This window comes from Panthera leo, chromosome B4, assembly GCF_018350215.1.
Source record: "Panthera leo isolate Ple1 chromosome B4, P.leo_Ple1_pat1.1, whole genome shotgun sequence".
Lineage (NCBI taxonomy): Eukaryota > Metazoa > Chordata > Mammalia > Carnivora > Felidae > Panthera > Panthera leo.
In genome coordinates this window covers 71,742,593-71,759,754 of record NC_056685.1, presented here as the reverse complement: position 1 = coordinate 71,759,754, position 17,162 = coordinate 71,742,593, and the positions used below count along the sequence as shown (strand labels likewise).

At 36.6% G+C, this 17,162-nt stretch overlaps 1 protein-coding gene across 2 annotated transcripts in view; it reads left to right on the top strand.

Moving 5' to 3' along the window:
* The window catches only part of NELL2 (neural EGFL like 2), a 392,940-nt gene that overhangs the window by 126,576 nt on the left and 249,202 nt on the right, over nt 1-17,162 (top strand). The window lies entirely within an intron of this gene.

Sequence of the window (17,162 nt, the reverse complement as noted above, 5' to 3'; positions counted from 1 at the left end):
TTATTTAAAAACTCTAGGTATTATAAAAATTATGTTTGATTATTATTGAAGATACTGAATGTGCCATCGAATACATGAATTACTGAATACATTAGCTTTAATTTTGCCAGTAAAAATGCCCTAAACAGCACCAAAAGGGAAGTACAATTTGTTTTTTGGGTGAACTACACAGAAAAAATTTACTTTGCAAACAACTTAAACTTTAGAAATATTGAGGATTATATTTAAATACTTTCTGCTTATATGACATCTGGGAAATTGCTATCATTTCTAAAATGTACTGTTCTTTGAATATTAGTGGATTTGTAAATTTTTAATATTTTTAGTACTAAGTTGTTTGTGTATCTGATCTGATAAATGATTGTAAATATCCTTTCCTATTTTTATATGGGAATCTTGCCTTTTTTTTTTTTTTTTTTTGCTTATTTGTAAGAATTTTTTTTTTATATGTAAAGGATGTCAACTTACTGTCAGTCATATATACAAGAGTTTTCCCAGGTTAATATTTGCTTTTAATTAAAGATCTTTTTGAAATAATTTCAAAGCTACAAGAAAAATTACAACAGTACAAAGAACTCCCACATCTCCGCTTACCAGATTCCTAATTGGTAATATTTTAGTTCATTTGCTCCATCACCCTCTATGTTTTATTTCAGTGTGCCTTTTTTTTTAAGTTTATTTATTTATTTTGAGAGAGAGAGAAAGCCAGCATAGGGAGAGGCAGAGAGACAGACAGAGACAGAGAGAGAGAGAGAGAGAGAGAATCCCAAGCAGGCTTTGCACTGACAGTGCAGACAACACAGGGCTCGATCTCACGACCATGAGATCATGACCTGAGCTGAAATTAAGAGTCAGATGCTTAACTGACTGAATCACCCAGGCACCCCTCCAGTGTGCCTGTTACTGACAATATTCTCTATCACTTTTAATATTTTGGTGTATGTTTTCTCAAAACAAGGACACTCTGCTATATAGTCAACATATAACCTTCCGATCCAGAAATGAACATTGACACCACAATATCATCTAATCTTCATACTCCGTTCAAATTCTACCAACCATCTAAACAATCTCATTTTCTTTCTTGATCCAGGATTCTGTCCAAGAACTCATGTTACATTTGGTTGTCCTATCTCATAATCTCTTTCAGTCTGGAATAATTCTGGTCTTTTTCCTGTCTTTTACATCCTTTATGGTCTTAGAAGTATAGGCATTTCATTTTTTAGGATCATCTTCAACCTGGGTCAATCTGATGTTTCTTCATCACTCAGACTATACATTCTTGCTGGGAACACTGCAGAAATGATGCTGACTCTTCTCAGTACACCACATCTGAAGGTAAACTGTGAATCTGTTTTATTGCTGGTGATGTTAATCTTGATCACCTGGTTAAATTGGTGATCTGCCCGCTCTTCAATATTTTTCCCCTGTGATTTTGATTAGTATTTTATGGGGGAGATACTCCAATTTTATTACAATGTGCTGTTCCTTATGAGACCTTTACTCTCTGTCCTTAACATCTATTGACTGTGCCCACCTGAATGATAAAGTATTGCTTCTTAGTCACATGAATAAAAAGACAAAAATGAAAATTGAAACTCATATTAACTTTTAAACTCATTTTCTAGTATTATAAAAAACTAATATATATCATGTAAAAATACATTCCTAAAAAATAGGGCAAAGTTTTTTGTATTTCATTTAAAGTGCATATCAGCATTCATGATGTAAGGTACCTTTAAATTAACTAGTGTATTTTTCTTTAATGAAAACTATTCATTTATACTGAATGGAATTCAGAGAGAAAATAACATCTTACTTCCATAACAGTGATTTGCCTAACTTTTCTACCTTTCTCTTGATAGCTTTATAGATCATATTGCATTTATTGAACTAAAACATCACAGACTTTCATAAAAACAAGATCGGAGTGTATATAAGATATGTTACAGGCAGATTTTGCTGATGAGCTCTTACATCTAGCCTTCTATGACTATCCCATTTATAATGGTTTTTCAAACATTTTATTTCATCTGATTATTGGCTTTTCATTTTTGACATTTCAAACAGGTTAAAATTGCATGTTTTCTTCATTTAAAAATAAATATGACTGTTTTCATCAGCAGTAACTGAAATAAATATATGACAAAATGTTTCCAACCTCTAACTTGTCAGAATTCAAGATCTATTAAAGGATGTTTGTTAAATTGCATTAAGAAAAATTATGCTAATTTTTAAGTTCACCATTTCTAAATAGATTCAATAATGCAGAACATGTGAACTAATAAATATGAACACAGTAGAAAAACGTCTGTGATGTAAAATAACATTTTGGCAGAATATAGGAGTCTAGACATGAATGAGGAAGGCCTACGTTTATAGCAAATTATCATCCTGGGAGTGTTGATTCAGGAAAATAATAAAAATGATGACATAGGAGGCTTTTTGAGAGCCTTTGTTTCTTTTTCCCAGTGTCCTCTGTGTCTGGTACTGTGCCTGACATTCGGAGGGTTAAAAGATATTTGTGGAATGACAGAACGAGAAGTGCAGAGCATCTGCTCATGTCACGTTTTGTATTAGTTGGCTGATTTCGGCTTTTTATTTAAAAAAATTTTTTTAAACGTTTATTTATTTTTGAGAGGCATGGAGAGAGCACAAGCAGGGGAGGGGCAGAGAGAGAGGGAGTCACAGAATCTGAGGCAGTCTCCAGGCTCTGAGCTGTCAGCACAGAGCCTGATGTGCGGCTCAAACCCACGAACCACAAGATCATGACCTGAACTGAAGTCAGACGCTTAACCAAATGAGGCACTCAGGCGCCCCTTTAAAAAAATTTTTTTTAATGTTTATTTGTTTTTGAGAGAGAGAGACAGAGCATGAGCAGAGGATGGGCAGAGAGAGGGAGACACAGAATCTGAAGCAGGCTCCAGGTTCTGAGCTGTCAGCACAGAGCCTGACACAGGGCTGGAACTCACCAACTGTAAGATCATGACCTGGGCGGACGTCAGAAGCTCAACCGACTGAGCCACCCAGGTGCCCCCACCTTTTTTTTTAATGAAAAAAAATTTTTTTTTAATGTTTACTTATTTTTGAGAGAGAGAGTCAGAGTGCGAGCAGGGGAGGGGCAGAGAGAGGAGACACAGAATCCAAAGCAGGCTCCAGGCTCTGAGCTGTCAGCACAGAGCCAGACACGGGGCTCAAACCCATGAATCGTGAGATCATGACCTGAGCCGAAGTTGGATGTTCAACCGGCTGAGCCACCCAAGCGCCCACCTAGTTGGCTGATTTCTTAGGTGCCTTGGAATTTTTCTCTTCATTGTAAACATTAGCACTTTATTACCTTCCTACCCTGTGTCAGGCAGGCCTCTAAACACCTTGCATGGAATAATCTCATTAAATGCTTATCAGTGTCTTGGAGCTTTTTCCTACCCCATTATTATCACTATTTTACAGATAAGGAAATGGGGCCCTGAATGGTTAAGTCTAGTGTCCAAGGTCACAATAAGGAGCAGAATCAACATTTGAACTAGGCTGCCTGGCACAAGAGCCCATTCTCCTGGCCACTTGACAATTCTCTGCTTGTTTTAGAGCAGTTCCATGGTCTTTCTACTTCCCTCAGAATCCAAGAACTCTATTGGCAGGGTTTGCATTCTTGCTTTATATTGGTTTTGGAGACAATACTCATAGATTTTTTTCCTCTGTTGGGCCTTTTCTGCTATACTAAAAATGTTTATTCAGGAGTTTTCTTCCTTACAATTGACTTTTTTATTTCAACAGTACCACCATGGCCCATTGAAGTTGATACAGTATACATAATGCCAGGCAGTGTCACTGGGAAAACATTTTGCCTTTTAATTTTTCTAATTGCCTCTCCATAAAAAGTTTGTGCTAACACTTAAAAATAAGATTTCTGCCTTTTTGGCATTTCCATATTAGTCAGAATTTGGGGCCAGGTCGCTTCTATTTTCTCTAGGTAGGGGTGTGCTGTACTCATTTCAGTTGGGAATTCGAGGTAATAGGCTCACTAGGAGCAAAATGTCACCCCAGTGGGTGACCCATGAATCCTATTACCTTCTTCCTTGGCTCTTATTTATTCTGAACAATAGAGGAGACATGATGACCCATGAAGCATGTCAGAAAACAGATGCTGCAGCATTGACAGCTTATTCTCCCCTGTGACTAATTCCTTTCTTTCAAATACAGCTTGCCTAGAACTTCTAGCTGTCTTACATGCATCAATGCTTTTCCTTTATTGTCTGCCTAGAGTTGCAGAATGTGTTACATATAAAGCTGCCGAAAATTCCCACACAGGCTAACCTCCTTTGGCCTAAGAATTCCTATTGATTTTTAGGACCTTAGGAAAGCAAGTTGTTAACTTAAGAGGAAGGCTTGGAACCAGGATAAAATACTGCATGGAATCATAGGACATTGAGGGTTTTTGGGAGTCCCTTTGTCACCCCAGATGGATGTATTCCTAAAAGCATCATGAGTCATTTTTTAGGTGAAGGTGAAGATGAAAAGTTACCAACATGGGAATATAATTTTCTTCCAAAAATATTGTTTGTTGGTCTTTGCAATAATGCAATTGTTTGCACGCTTCAATATTCTTGTTAAGCCACAGTGTCTTGAAATTGAGGGAAAACATTCATATATTCTCCTGGGAACGAACACACACACACACACACACACACACACACACACACGCAATTTCAGTGAATCTAAAACCACAATGATATTTCATTTATGACACTGGATTTTAAGAGATCACCAGGTTCTTTCCTTCAAGCAGAGGTGGCTTAAACCATTTTAACAGGTAAAACTGTAGCCAGAAAGGGTGAGTTTTATTTTTTTCACAGAAGAGCTTGATTTGAATAACCAAATGAGAAATTAAAAAGTGACAGATTAACCATATTTTAATGTAAAATTAAATGCATAGTATGTTATGTACTAAATGATTAATTAATTTCATGATTCCTCAATGAGCATGTTATTTCCGTATAAACTGTGCTCTACCTATGCCTATTTTTTGGTCCTTTCATACCGGATTGAAGGTGTTAGAAAAATTGGATGCATAAAATATAATTTCTTTTTTTTTAATCCTTATTTATTTTTGAGAGAGACACAGAGTATGAGCAGGGGAGGAGCAGAGAGGAAGACACAGAATCCGAAGCAGGCTCCAGGCCTTGAGCTGTCAGCACAGAGCCTGACACGGGGCTCGAACTCACGAACAGTGAGATCATGACCTGAGCCGAAGTCGGACGCTCAAGCGACTGAGCCACCCAGGCGCCCCTAAAATATAATTTCTATATTTTTTGAACTTTGTTTGACCAATAACATCTATCACAGATGGTTTCCCAGATTCAGTGATAATTCATTTCACTTTCTCTCTGTAGAGAACTGGAGTAACTCAGTGGAGAATAATAGTCATGCTTTATATGCCTTTTATTTTTACACTGAAGTAGAGTTGACACACAATTTACATTAGTTTCAGGTGTACAACATAGTGTTCCACAGGGCTCTATGTTATGCTATACTCCCCACAAGTCTAGCTACCATCTGGAACCGTACAATGCTATTACAGTACTACTAACTGTGTTCCCTATGCTGCGCCTTTCATTCCTGTGTCTTATTCGTTCTATAACTGGAAACCTGTACCTCCTATTCCCTTTCATCCATTTTGCCTATCCCCCTACCGTTTTCCCCCTGGCCACTGTCAGTTTGTTCTCTGTATGGGTCTGTTTCAGTTTTTTCGTTCATTCATTTGTGTTTTTTTAGATTGCATATATAAATGAAATTATATGGTATTTATTTTTGTCTGATCTATTTCATTTAGCATAATACCATCTATTGTCTCAAATGGCAAGATCTCATTTTTTGTGGCTGTGTGATATTCCAGTGTGTGTGTGTGTGTGTGTGTGTGTGTGTGTGTGTGTATACCACCTCTTCTTTATTCATTCATCTATCGATGGACACTTGAGCTACTTCCATAATTTGCCTATTGTAAATAGTGCTGCAATAAACGTTAGTGAAAATTAATGTTTTCATTTTCTTTGGGTAAATACCCACTAGTGCAATTTTTAGATCATATGTATTTTTATTTTTAATTTTTTGAGGAAACTCCATACTGTTTTCCACAGCAGCTACACCAATTTACATTCCTACCAACAGTGCAAGAGGGTTCCTTTTTCTCCACATCCTCACCAATACCTGTTGTTTCCTGTGTTGTTGATTTTAGCCATTCTGACAGGTGTGAGGTGACATCTTATTGTGTTTTTTATTTTAATTTCCCTGATAGTATATGATGTTGAACATCTTTTCATGTGTCTGTTGGCCCTTTGTATGTCTTTGTTGGAAAAATGTCTATTTATGTCTTCTGATTATTTTTTAATTGGATTATTCATTTTGGGGGTGTTTAGTTTTATAAACTATATATTTTGGATACTAACCCTTTATCTGATATATAATTTGCAAATATATTTTCCTATTCCATAGGCTGCTGTTTAGTTTTGTTGGTTGTCTCCTTCACTCTGCAGAACCTTTTTATTTTGATATAGTCCCAATTGTTTATTTTTGCTTTTATTTCTCTTGCCTCAGGGACGTATTTAGAAAGGAGTTGCTATGGCCCATGTGAAAGAAGTTACTACCTGTGTTGTCTTCTAGGATTTTTATGGTTTCGGGTCTCACATCCATTTTGAATTTGTAGTGTGAGAAAGCGATCCAATTTCATTCTTTTGCTGTCCAATTTTCCCAACACAATTTGTTGAGCAGACCTTTATATATTTTCCCATTGGATATTCTTTCCTGCTTTATTGAAGATTAATTGACGATATAATTGTAGCTTCATTTCTGGGTTTTCTACTCTGCTCCTTTGATCTATGTGTCTGTTTTTGGGTCAGTACCATAAATGTTTTGATCACTACAGCTTTGTAATATACCTTGAAGTCTGCTATTGTGATGCCTTCAGCTTTGTTTTTCTTTTTTAAGATTGCTTTGGCTATCTGAGATCTTTTGTGGTTCCATACACATTTTAGGACTGTACGTTGTAGCTCTGTGAAAAATGCTGGTGTTTTGAAAGAGATTGCATTGGATGCAATTGAATTTGCATTGAATTGTGTAGATTTCTCTGGGTAGTGTAGACATGGAATGTCTTAAGATTTCTTTGTGTCATCTTCAATTTCTTTTGTCTGTGTTTTATAGTTTTTAGAGCTCAAGTCTTTCATTTCTTTGATTAAGTTTATTTCTATGTATCTTACTCTTTTGGGTGCAATTGTAAATGTGATTGATTCCTTAATTTTTCTTTCTGGTGCTTCATTGTTCTACGTAAAAAATGTGATACATTTCTGTATGTTGATTTTGTATCCTGTGGCTTTAGTGAATTCGTTCATCAGTTGCAGCAGTGTTTTGGTGGAGTGTTTCAAATTTTCCATGTATAGTATCATGTCATTTTCATGTAGTGAAAATCACTTCTTTCTTGACTTGGATGCCTTTTATTTCTTTTTGTGTTCTGAATGCTGTGGCTAATACTTCCAGTATTATGTAAATAAAAGTGGCATGATCAAGTGGGATTTATTCCTGGGATGCAAGGGTGGTTCAGTATTCACAAATCTATCAACACAATACACCACATTAATAAAAGAAAGGATAAGAACCATATGGTCATTTCAATAGACAAAAAAGCATTTGACAAAGTACAACATCCATTCATGATAAAAACCCTCAACAAAGTAGGTTTAGAGAGAACATACCCCAACATAATACAGGCCATATATTAAAAACCTGCAGCTAATATCCTAAATGGGAAAAAGCTGAAAGATTTTCCTCTACAGTCAGGAACAAGACAGGGCATATAGTTTTTCATATTTTTTCCTTATAATTGTTTGTATTTCTCCTTCCTTATTTGTGATCTTATTTATTTAGGTCCTTTCTCTTCTCTTTTTGATAAGTCTGGCTAGAGGTTTATCAATTTTATTAATTTTTGCAAAGAACCAGCTCCTGGTTTCTATGATATGTTCTACTGTTTGTTTTTTTTGTTTGTTTTTGTTTGTTTTTTAGTTTCTGTATCTTTTATTTCTGCTGTAATATTTAATATTTCCTCCCTCTTGCTAACTTTAGGTTTTGTTTGCTGTTCAAAAAATATTTGTTGAATGAATAAATGAGTGAGTGAATGAATAAATATAACAAATCTCTTTGAAATATGTATAATATTTGAACCAGAAATTTCATTTATAGTTATTTATTCCAAAAAGTTAATTGTGCAAGTGCACAAAGAAATATGTATTGAAATATTTTTGAAGTATAGTTGACATGTGTTGAAACATTTTTTATTAAGAATGAAAAACTGGAAATAGTAATAGGAAATTGGATGTTAAATAAATTATGGCACAGTTATGTTATAAAAAACCATGCAATACAAAGGATGTGGCTTTTCTTGATTGACATGGAAAGATGTTCAGAGTGTATGGTTAAGTGAAAAGGACTGCCAATCATATATGGAAAATTGTTAATATGAATCATCTCTTTCCAACAGAACCGTTAGTGATCTTAATTTTCTTCTTAATGCTTTTGTATATTTTCTGAATTTTTGTCTAATTATAACCTATTATTTTATATCAAAAATATTACATGTATATAACACCACATTGTGAAATTTTTGCAAGTAACCATATTCTGTTTGGTCTTCCTGTAATGGAACAATACCGAGCTTGGAGTCCATGAATGGATTTCTTGGAATCTGTGAATCCCTTGTAGAATTTGCAAGCCAAGTTTGTACACATTTTCATGTATGCATTTTCTGGTCATCAGAGAAGTCCATATTCCGCAGAGAGTCTTCCTCAACCTTAGGACAGTGTGTTGTTGTATTCATTCTTGATAAAATAGGGAAGGCTCATTTCCTTTGAGTCTTCTATTTCCTTGAACCCTTTCTTTCCAGTCTTGCTCTAATTTCTACCTGCATGGTCTCAGTCACAACTAAGAGAGCTGAGATAATGATAACCTAGCATTAAGTAGGTACTGCCTTTTATCCAGTGGCTTCTTTCAAACTGTGTGACTCTCATGGATACCCTTGTGCTGTGGAATACCCACTTATTATTAGTGCTTTATTGTATCTGTTCTTTCCCCAACTTTGTATAAGACCTTCCTCAAATTGATATTTTAATAATACACCCAATGCCACTAAAGAGGACTTAGTGAAGGAGGAGGATCCCTTCCAGGATCATGGCTCAAAGTGTTGTTTCTTAGAATTTCTTTGTATCTTGCTGGCCTCATCATCAATAATAATTAATTACCTTAATTTCTTAACTGGCTGATTTTTCCTTTTCTTTTCTTTTTTTTTTTTAATTTTTTTTAATGTTTATTTATTTTTGAGACAGAGAGAGACAGAACATGAATGGGGGAGGGGCAGAGAGAGAGGGAGACACAGAATGGGAAGCGGGCTCCAGGCTCTGAGCCATCAGCCCAGAGCCCGACGCGGGGCTCGAACTCACAGACCGTGAGATCGTGACCTGAGCTGAAGTCGGATGCTTAACCGACTGAGCCACCCAGGCACCCCGATTTCCTTTTATTTTCTAATAAACTCAGTTGTATAGAGTAGTAAGATGGAGAGGTTTTTATTCAAGCCATCATGTTGGATGCCAGCACTTCAGTCATGAATTAATTCCATTTTCTACTGATATTTCCCCTTGCTGATATAATTTTGGCTTCTGGCATATTATTCAGGAAGAAGCTTTGTTTTCCTCGCTGATATGGCCACATTCTCATCCTTACAGCAAGACTTATATAGTAATATTGTTACTAGTTTTGAAATGGCTAAGTTTAACTTTCACTTAATAATATGTTTATTATTGAGGATCTCTAAGCTTCAGTGCTATTTGGCCTTGGTCACTGCTATATACTCTGTGCCCCTAGTAAATATTTGCTATATTATTTGCATTCATAAATTGTAGTTTGAAAATCCTCCTCCCTTTATGATTTACTGTAAGGAGGGTCTTTGTTTTATAAAAATGAAATGACAGGCCTCAGTAAATCACGAATTATTGGTCTTTGGATTTACTCAAACAAACTGGATGAGTATCATATTTGAGACTCGAAGCATTGTTAATTGGGTAGATTCTCACTGAAATACTTTCTGTCTGAGATTCATGCTTAAGTTCAAATCCACCCTGAAAATTTGGTGATGTTTAAATACATCTCCATAGGAAATATAAATCATAATCATGACATGTATGGAGTGCTCACTGTCAAGAACTGTGCAGAGTAAACCCTTAACATCCCTTACTTTGTTGAATTCGGAAAACGACCATATAAGGTTAAAGTTCTTTTTCTCTCTAATTGATAGGAGAGGAAACTGACACTTAGAGAGGATTTTTCACTTGCCCATCATCATAGTAAAGAGTGGAGACAGGAGTAAGTCTCAGGCCTCTTAAACTACCACATCATACTGCCTTGCTCTGATGACAACATGTTATTAAAAACAAGCTAACTAACAAAAATAGAATCAATATGGTTCTAATAAAGGATGCCAAAAAATATATTTTCTCCCCCACTTTCCCATCTCCCTCAACATCTGAGGAATTAATGGAAGTGCAAGGTGTAACAGTCAATTTTGTATAACAAATGGACAAGCTGCTGAACTCAATAATTTTGGCCCGACCACTGCACTCCACCTCTCATATTTTGTTGGTTATACTAGAGCCCTTATGACCAGTGCTGCCAATCAGTTTCTATGAGTGGGTTAATCTTCTGTTTTTGTCTGTAACTTCTGTCTTCTGGTTTTGGATTCTTTCCCCTGAGAAAGAAAGATGTGTTCAAATTGCTTGTTATTCACAGAATTGGCTTCCAGGAGCTGGGCTTTATAAATGATCACTAATTGGGATTATGTATTCACAAATGATAAAATAGTTACCATTTACTGAGTGATTACTGTGTGTCAGATACCCTGCTTTCTATGGATTATCACAATGAGTCCTCATTTTACAGATGAGGAAACTGAGGCAGCAAGAAGTTGGGTCCTAGGCAGGAGTGAGAAGCTGAGCTGGGTTTTCCGTTCCAGAGCCTGTACATATAACTCCTTTGTAATTGTGCCTTCCATGAGCTACACTAATGATATTTTTGGCAATAAAAGTACGTGTAGCTTTCCACCAGGTGACTTACTAACAAATGGCCTCTAGCTGAATATATAGGCAGTCTTATATTTATGATGGCTTGCCCTACAATATTTTTATTTTATAGTGGTGAGAAAGTGCTATACATTCAGTAGAAACTTGTTTTTTAATTTTTAATTTTGATCTTTTCTCAGGCTCGTGGGATGTGATACGATAGTCTCTTGTGATGTTGGGCAGCCGTAGTGAGCCAAAGCTCCCGGTCTGTCATGCAACCACGAGGGTAGACACCCACACACTTAAAAAACTGCTCTGTTTTTTACTGTCAGTACAGTATTCAATAAATTGCATGAGATATTCAACACTTTATTATAAAATGGGCTTTGTGCCAGATGATTTTGCCCAGCCGTAGGCTGATAGAAGTGTTTTGAGCACATTTAAGGGAGGCTAGGCATTAGCTATGATGCTCTATAGGGTAGGTGTATTAAATGCATTTTCAACTTATGATGGGTTTATCAGGACATAACCCTGTTGCAAGTTGAGGGAGACCTGTACTGAGAAGATCTGATCATTCTTCAATTTGGGTTTAATTTAAGGTGGTGGAAAAATTCTCATTTCGTGTTGTGTAACCTTTTTGTCAGATAAGATGCAACCTTATTTTCATCCCTTGATCTTGAGTTATGAAGGAGGTTGTTAAAATGAATGATGTCCTGCCACTGTCGCCTGTTTCTCTGAAGCCTAATCTTAAATTAGTTTATATTTCTGCCAATGCAAAGGATATTTGAATAACAAGGGCATAAATTATTATAAAGGGTGAACTTTATTTCTGATTTTAGTTACTTCACAAAATTATGAGTAACAAATCAGAGAGACATGATAGGTTCAGGTGTAACAAATTATCATCTCTGAATTTAAAATGTGGTTTTTAATTTAAGGTAATAAATGCTCATTGAACATAACACGGAAAACAAAGGACAATAAAAAGAAGGTTAAAAATCACTCATGGTTCTATCACTCAATAATTGCTTTAAAGACATTGATACATTTTATTGTAATTCTATGTTTTTTTCCATGGTCACAATTATAGTATATCAGTTCAGGTTCTTAGCTGTAAGGTGACTTTGGAGATGCTGGGTGGTAGGGCAGCTTACGGAACTGATGAGAGCCTGAGGCATCAGAATTTGGAACAAATAATAACCAAAGGCACTCTGGTGGGCCAGCAAACAGGAAGCAAGATGCAGAGTGATCGGAACAGAACTGACGAGGATGCTGCTGCCTTAGCGCAATGTGGGTGCCTTCTCGCTCTGCTCCTTACTGTGCTCCCATCAAGAATCTCAAGAAAGAGTGTCTGATTGCTAGGGCATGGCATCAGTCCATCACTGGCTACACCCTGAGAAAGAAGAAGGAGGATATGACACCTTTGCTTTTTGAGTTGAAAAAGATAACTAACGTGTACTATTGTTATTGAGTATTTTGTGTGTACTGAGTAACATTCTGAGTGCTTTCTTAAATTAACTCATTCAAATCCTTACAGGTGTCCATTGAGGCAATTATAGTTCATATCTCCGCATTACAGTTTGTTTTTTAAAAATATATTTATTTATTTTTAGAGAGAGCGCAAGGGGGAGGGGGAGAGACAGAATCCCAGGGCCTGATGCAGGGCTCGAACCCACGAACCATGAGATCACGTGACCTGAGCCTAAGTCGGATGCTTAACTGACTGAGCCACCCAGGCGCCCCTCCCCCACCCCCTGCTTTATAGTTGAGATACCAAATGAGACACAGAGAGGTGAAGTAGCTTGCCACTGTTGAGAGGGGTATTGAGATGTGTGTGACTCCTCAGGCTGTAGGCTGAGGTGTTTAACCAGTCTGTTCTGCTGAGCCTTGGAGAGGGGACCCAAGGGGAGGCGAGCCAGGTCTGTGTCCCACTGAGACACCACCCAGTGGGGGACAGCGGACTTCTGGAAATGAATATGGCTGTTATTAGAAAAATGATTCATTAAACTAGACCCAGTGTTCATTACGATGCTTTGTAACTTATAACTATGGAATAATCGTATTTTCATGCAACTTCACATCTTCGTACGGTTTTGTATACTTAATAGTGACTGGTTTTAAAGATTTGGATTAACTTCTTTCAATCTGTTTTTCCTTCTTTTAATGAGAGCTAATATTTATTGAATACTATCCATGTACTAGGCACACTTCTTGGTGTTTTACATCATTATTTATTTTTTCTCTTCACTGAATGTTTTTTTGTATATGTTTTGTGTGTCTATTTCATTTTTTTTAATTGAGTGAGTGATGCTAATGAAAATGTAACTTTTGGTAAAATATTTAACTTCTCCAGGGTTGCTCTTGTTTGTAGGGCATAGTGTGAGCCTTATTGTTATTAAAGGCTACTTTTAGTGTCTCAAGTTTAGGAACCCAGTGCAGGTGACATTTCTAGTAGTATCTAGAGGAGGATGCCTGACCGAAGCACTAGGGTTCTTGCCACAGTGTGTTAAGAACGGACAGGTATATAGCAATGGGGCAGTGCATTTGCTGATGGTATTTAGCAAAAAATGCAAACACCTCTCTATCATTATAGAATTTACTAGTTTAATTGATTGGATAACGAATACTTGTTATCAAATAATATAGAGAGGATTCTCTGGTTGGTGTCTTCTGTATAAAAAAACCACATAAGTTGGAGTTTTATTTATTCTTTTTTTTTAATTTTTTTTAATGTTTATTTATTTTTGAGACAGAGAGAGACAGAGCATGAATGGGGGAGGGGCAGAGAGAGGGGGAGACACAGAATCGGAAGCAGGGTCCAGGCTCTGAGCCATCAGCCCAGAGCCTGACGCGGGGCTCAAACTCACGAACCGTGAGATCGTGACCTGAGCTGAAGTCGGACGCTCAACCGACTGAGCCACCCAGGCGCCCCAAGAGTTTTATTTATTCTTGATAAGTCCTAAGCATGGGTTATATTATTGACTACTCATTTTATTTTTTGTCTTAAAATAGAGCTCATATATATATAAACATTAAAGAAGTAATACATAATTAGTGAAGAAAATTCAGGGATATAAAAATACGTGAGAAGTCTCTTCACATCTCTTCCCCTAATTGATTGTACTCCCCTGTGGTAACTAGTGTTGACATTTTGAGACGTATCCTTCTTGATCTTTTATTTTTCTCTAAATACACACAAACACACACATACACACACACACACACACACACACACACACACACACACACACACAGAGTTTCATCAAACAAAATGGGTTTCTATAGTTTTTGTTTGTTTATTAATAGTAAACTATGCATTGTTTCATGTCTGAACTTCATTATTGTGTAGAATGTTCCAGGGTATGGATGTATCATAACTGCCCTATGAGTGGATTGTTGGCATTCTGTCAGATTTTTAGTATTTTAAATAAATCTGCAGTGAGCACTTTCTGCATGTATCATTGCTAATTTGTGCTGTTATTTTGCAGGATTGAATTTTAGATTTGGAATTACTGATTTAAAGAGTATGCACATTTAATGTGTTGATAGTTTTACCAAACTACCCTTCAAGAAGTCTGTGTCAATTTATTTTGCATTAATAGTGTATCAGCATGCTTATTTCTCTGCATTCTTGTCTTACAGAATGTCATTTGTTATCAGATTTTATTTATCATATCTCTTCTGTTGAGGAATTTTTAATTTTTTGGTAGTTACAAAATAGTTAGTCTGTGTTTTATTTTAGTTTCTGTTTTATCCAGTTTATTTTCTCTTCCAATTATAGCTAATTTCCTTCTTCTACAAGATTATTCCCAGCAGCATACAAACATGAGTAGTATTTCTTACCAATTAAAGACGGATCTCCTTTGACTACATGTTTTTCCATAGCCACCTTCCCATTTCTCCAAAATGTCTACATTTGCCTCTTATTTCTGTCTGCCTCTTCTCTCTTGACCCTACTTCAAGCAGACTTTACTCCCTATATGGTTTTCTGAAATAATTTTAGGGTTATCAAACACGTCTGTTTTGCTAAATCCAGTGGTTAAGACTTCATCTTCCTGGCGTTCTTGGCAGCATTTAATACAGTTGATTACCTCCTCTTTCTTGAGGTAGCTTCTTCATCATTAGGCCTCTGAGTCACCACTCTCATTTTTAGCTCCTTTAATCTTATTAGCCACATTTATTGGTTTGCTTTTCTGGTTCCTTCTCAAAATGTTCAAGCATTCTTCATGGCTGTGCCTTCGTGGCTTTCAGTGTAATCTTTATGCCTATGATTTCCCAATTCCTCTCTCCATGTCAGACTTTGCAGATCTAAGTATTCTATGTATCGTCTTCAGTGTTCATTAAGTACCTTAAACATGACATAGCTGAGTTAAAAACTTGATTCAAAGTACCTTAGCTTTCCTTCATTTGAGAATGTCTTGATTTCTCCTTCATTTCTGAAGGATGTTTTTGGTGGGTATAAGATTCTGGACTAAAACCTTTACTTTCATCCCATGAACACTATTGTGCCACTTTCTTCTGGCTTCCATTGTTTCTGCTGAGGAATCCACTACCACTTCAATTGTTTTTCCCTATTGATAGCTTGTCAATTTTTTTCTGGCTGCTTTCAATGCTTTTTTCTTTGTTTTTGGTCAGAAGTTTAATGATAATGAGTATTTATATTAATTCATCTTGTTTGGAGGTTTCTTAGAGTCTTAAATCTGTGAGCTTATGTCCCTTCTCAAGTTTGGGAAGTTTTCAGTCATGATTTTATCTAGTACTTTTTTAGTCTACCCTCTTTTTCCTTGTTTATGGACTCTACTTATATGAATGTTAGATCTTTTGTTATAGTAATTCAGGTCTCTGAGCCTGTTCATTTTTTTAGTCTATTTTTATCTCTGTTCAGATTGGATTATTTTTGTTCTATCTACAGTTAGCTAGTTCTTTTCTTGGCCCTCTCCTTTTATTGTTTAGCCCATCCTTTGAGCTTTTTTATTCCAGTTGTATTTTTCAATTTTAAAACTTCCATTTGGTTCTTTTTTATATGTTTATTTTGTTCTTCTGTTTGCTGAGGCTTTCTATTTTTTCATTTGTTTCAAGTGTGCCCAAATATGTTGATAAGTTCTTGTTTTTATCAAAGTGTCTTCAAAATCGTTGCTAGGTATTTCTAACATCGCTATCATTATGGTGTTGATATCTTTTGACTGTCTTTTTTTCATTAAATTGTAGATCTTCTAGAGACCCCTGGGTGGCTCAGTCAGTTAAGCGTCTGACTTCAGCTCAGGTCATGATCTCCTGGTTTTTGGGTCTGAGCCCCACTTCCAGCTCTGTGCTGACAGCAGACCTGGAGCCTGCTTTGGATTCTGTGTCTGCCCCTCCCCCACTCACAGTCTGTGTGTGTGTCTCTCAAAAATAAATAAATAAACATAAAAATTTTTTAAAAATTGGAGATCTTCTTGGTTTTTGGTATGGCATATGATTTTCAATTGACAACTAAGCATTTCATAGAAGTTCTGAGACTTGTATCTTATTTAAATTCCCTGTTTTAGCTAGTTTTCTGTGACATTGATCTGGTAGGAGATGGGAAACTGTCATCTTGTTACTTCCAGGTGGAGGACGTTCCTCATTTGGTCTTTTATTGCAAACTGAAAGGGAGCTTGTATTATTTCTGCATGGGGGTGGAAGTTCCAACTCCCCACTGACACTGTGGTTGGGGTGGTCTCATTACTGCTGGGTGATAGTAAAAGTTCTGACTCTCCCCTATGTCTTGTCTGACACGATTCCAGTGAAAAGGGGGCGATATGCTTTGTTACTGCCAGATGAGGATGGAAGTCCAGGCTCCTCCCCATGTGGTCTCCACTGATACCATATTCGGGGGTGGGGGTGTTCTCATTACTGGTTGGCTGCGTTTAAAGTCTTGGATCTCTACTTGGCCTTTTTTGTCATTACCCTAGTAGAGGTGTTGGGTACCTAATTTCTGCCTGAAGAAGGTAGAAATCTAGGCTCCGCTAGCCTTTACTAGCCTGGTTGGGGATGGGACCATAGTTGTTTTCTGTGGTGTTTGTCTGGAATAGAGTGGTTATTCTCTAAAAG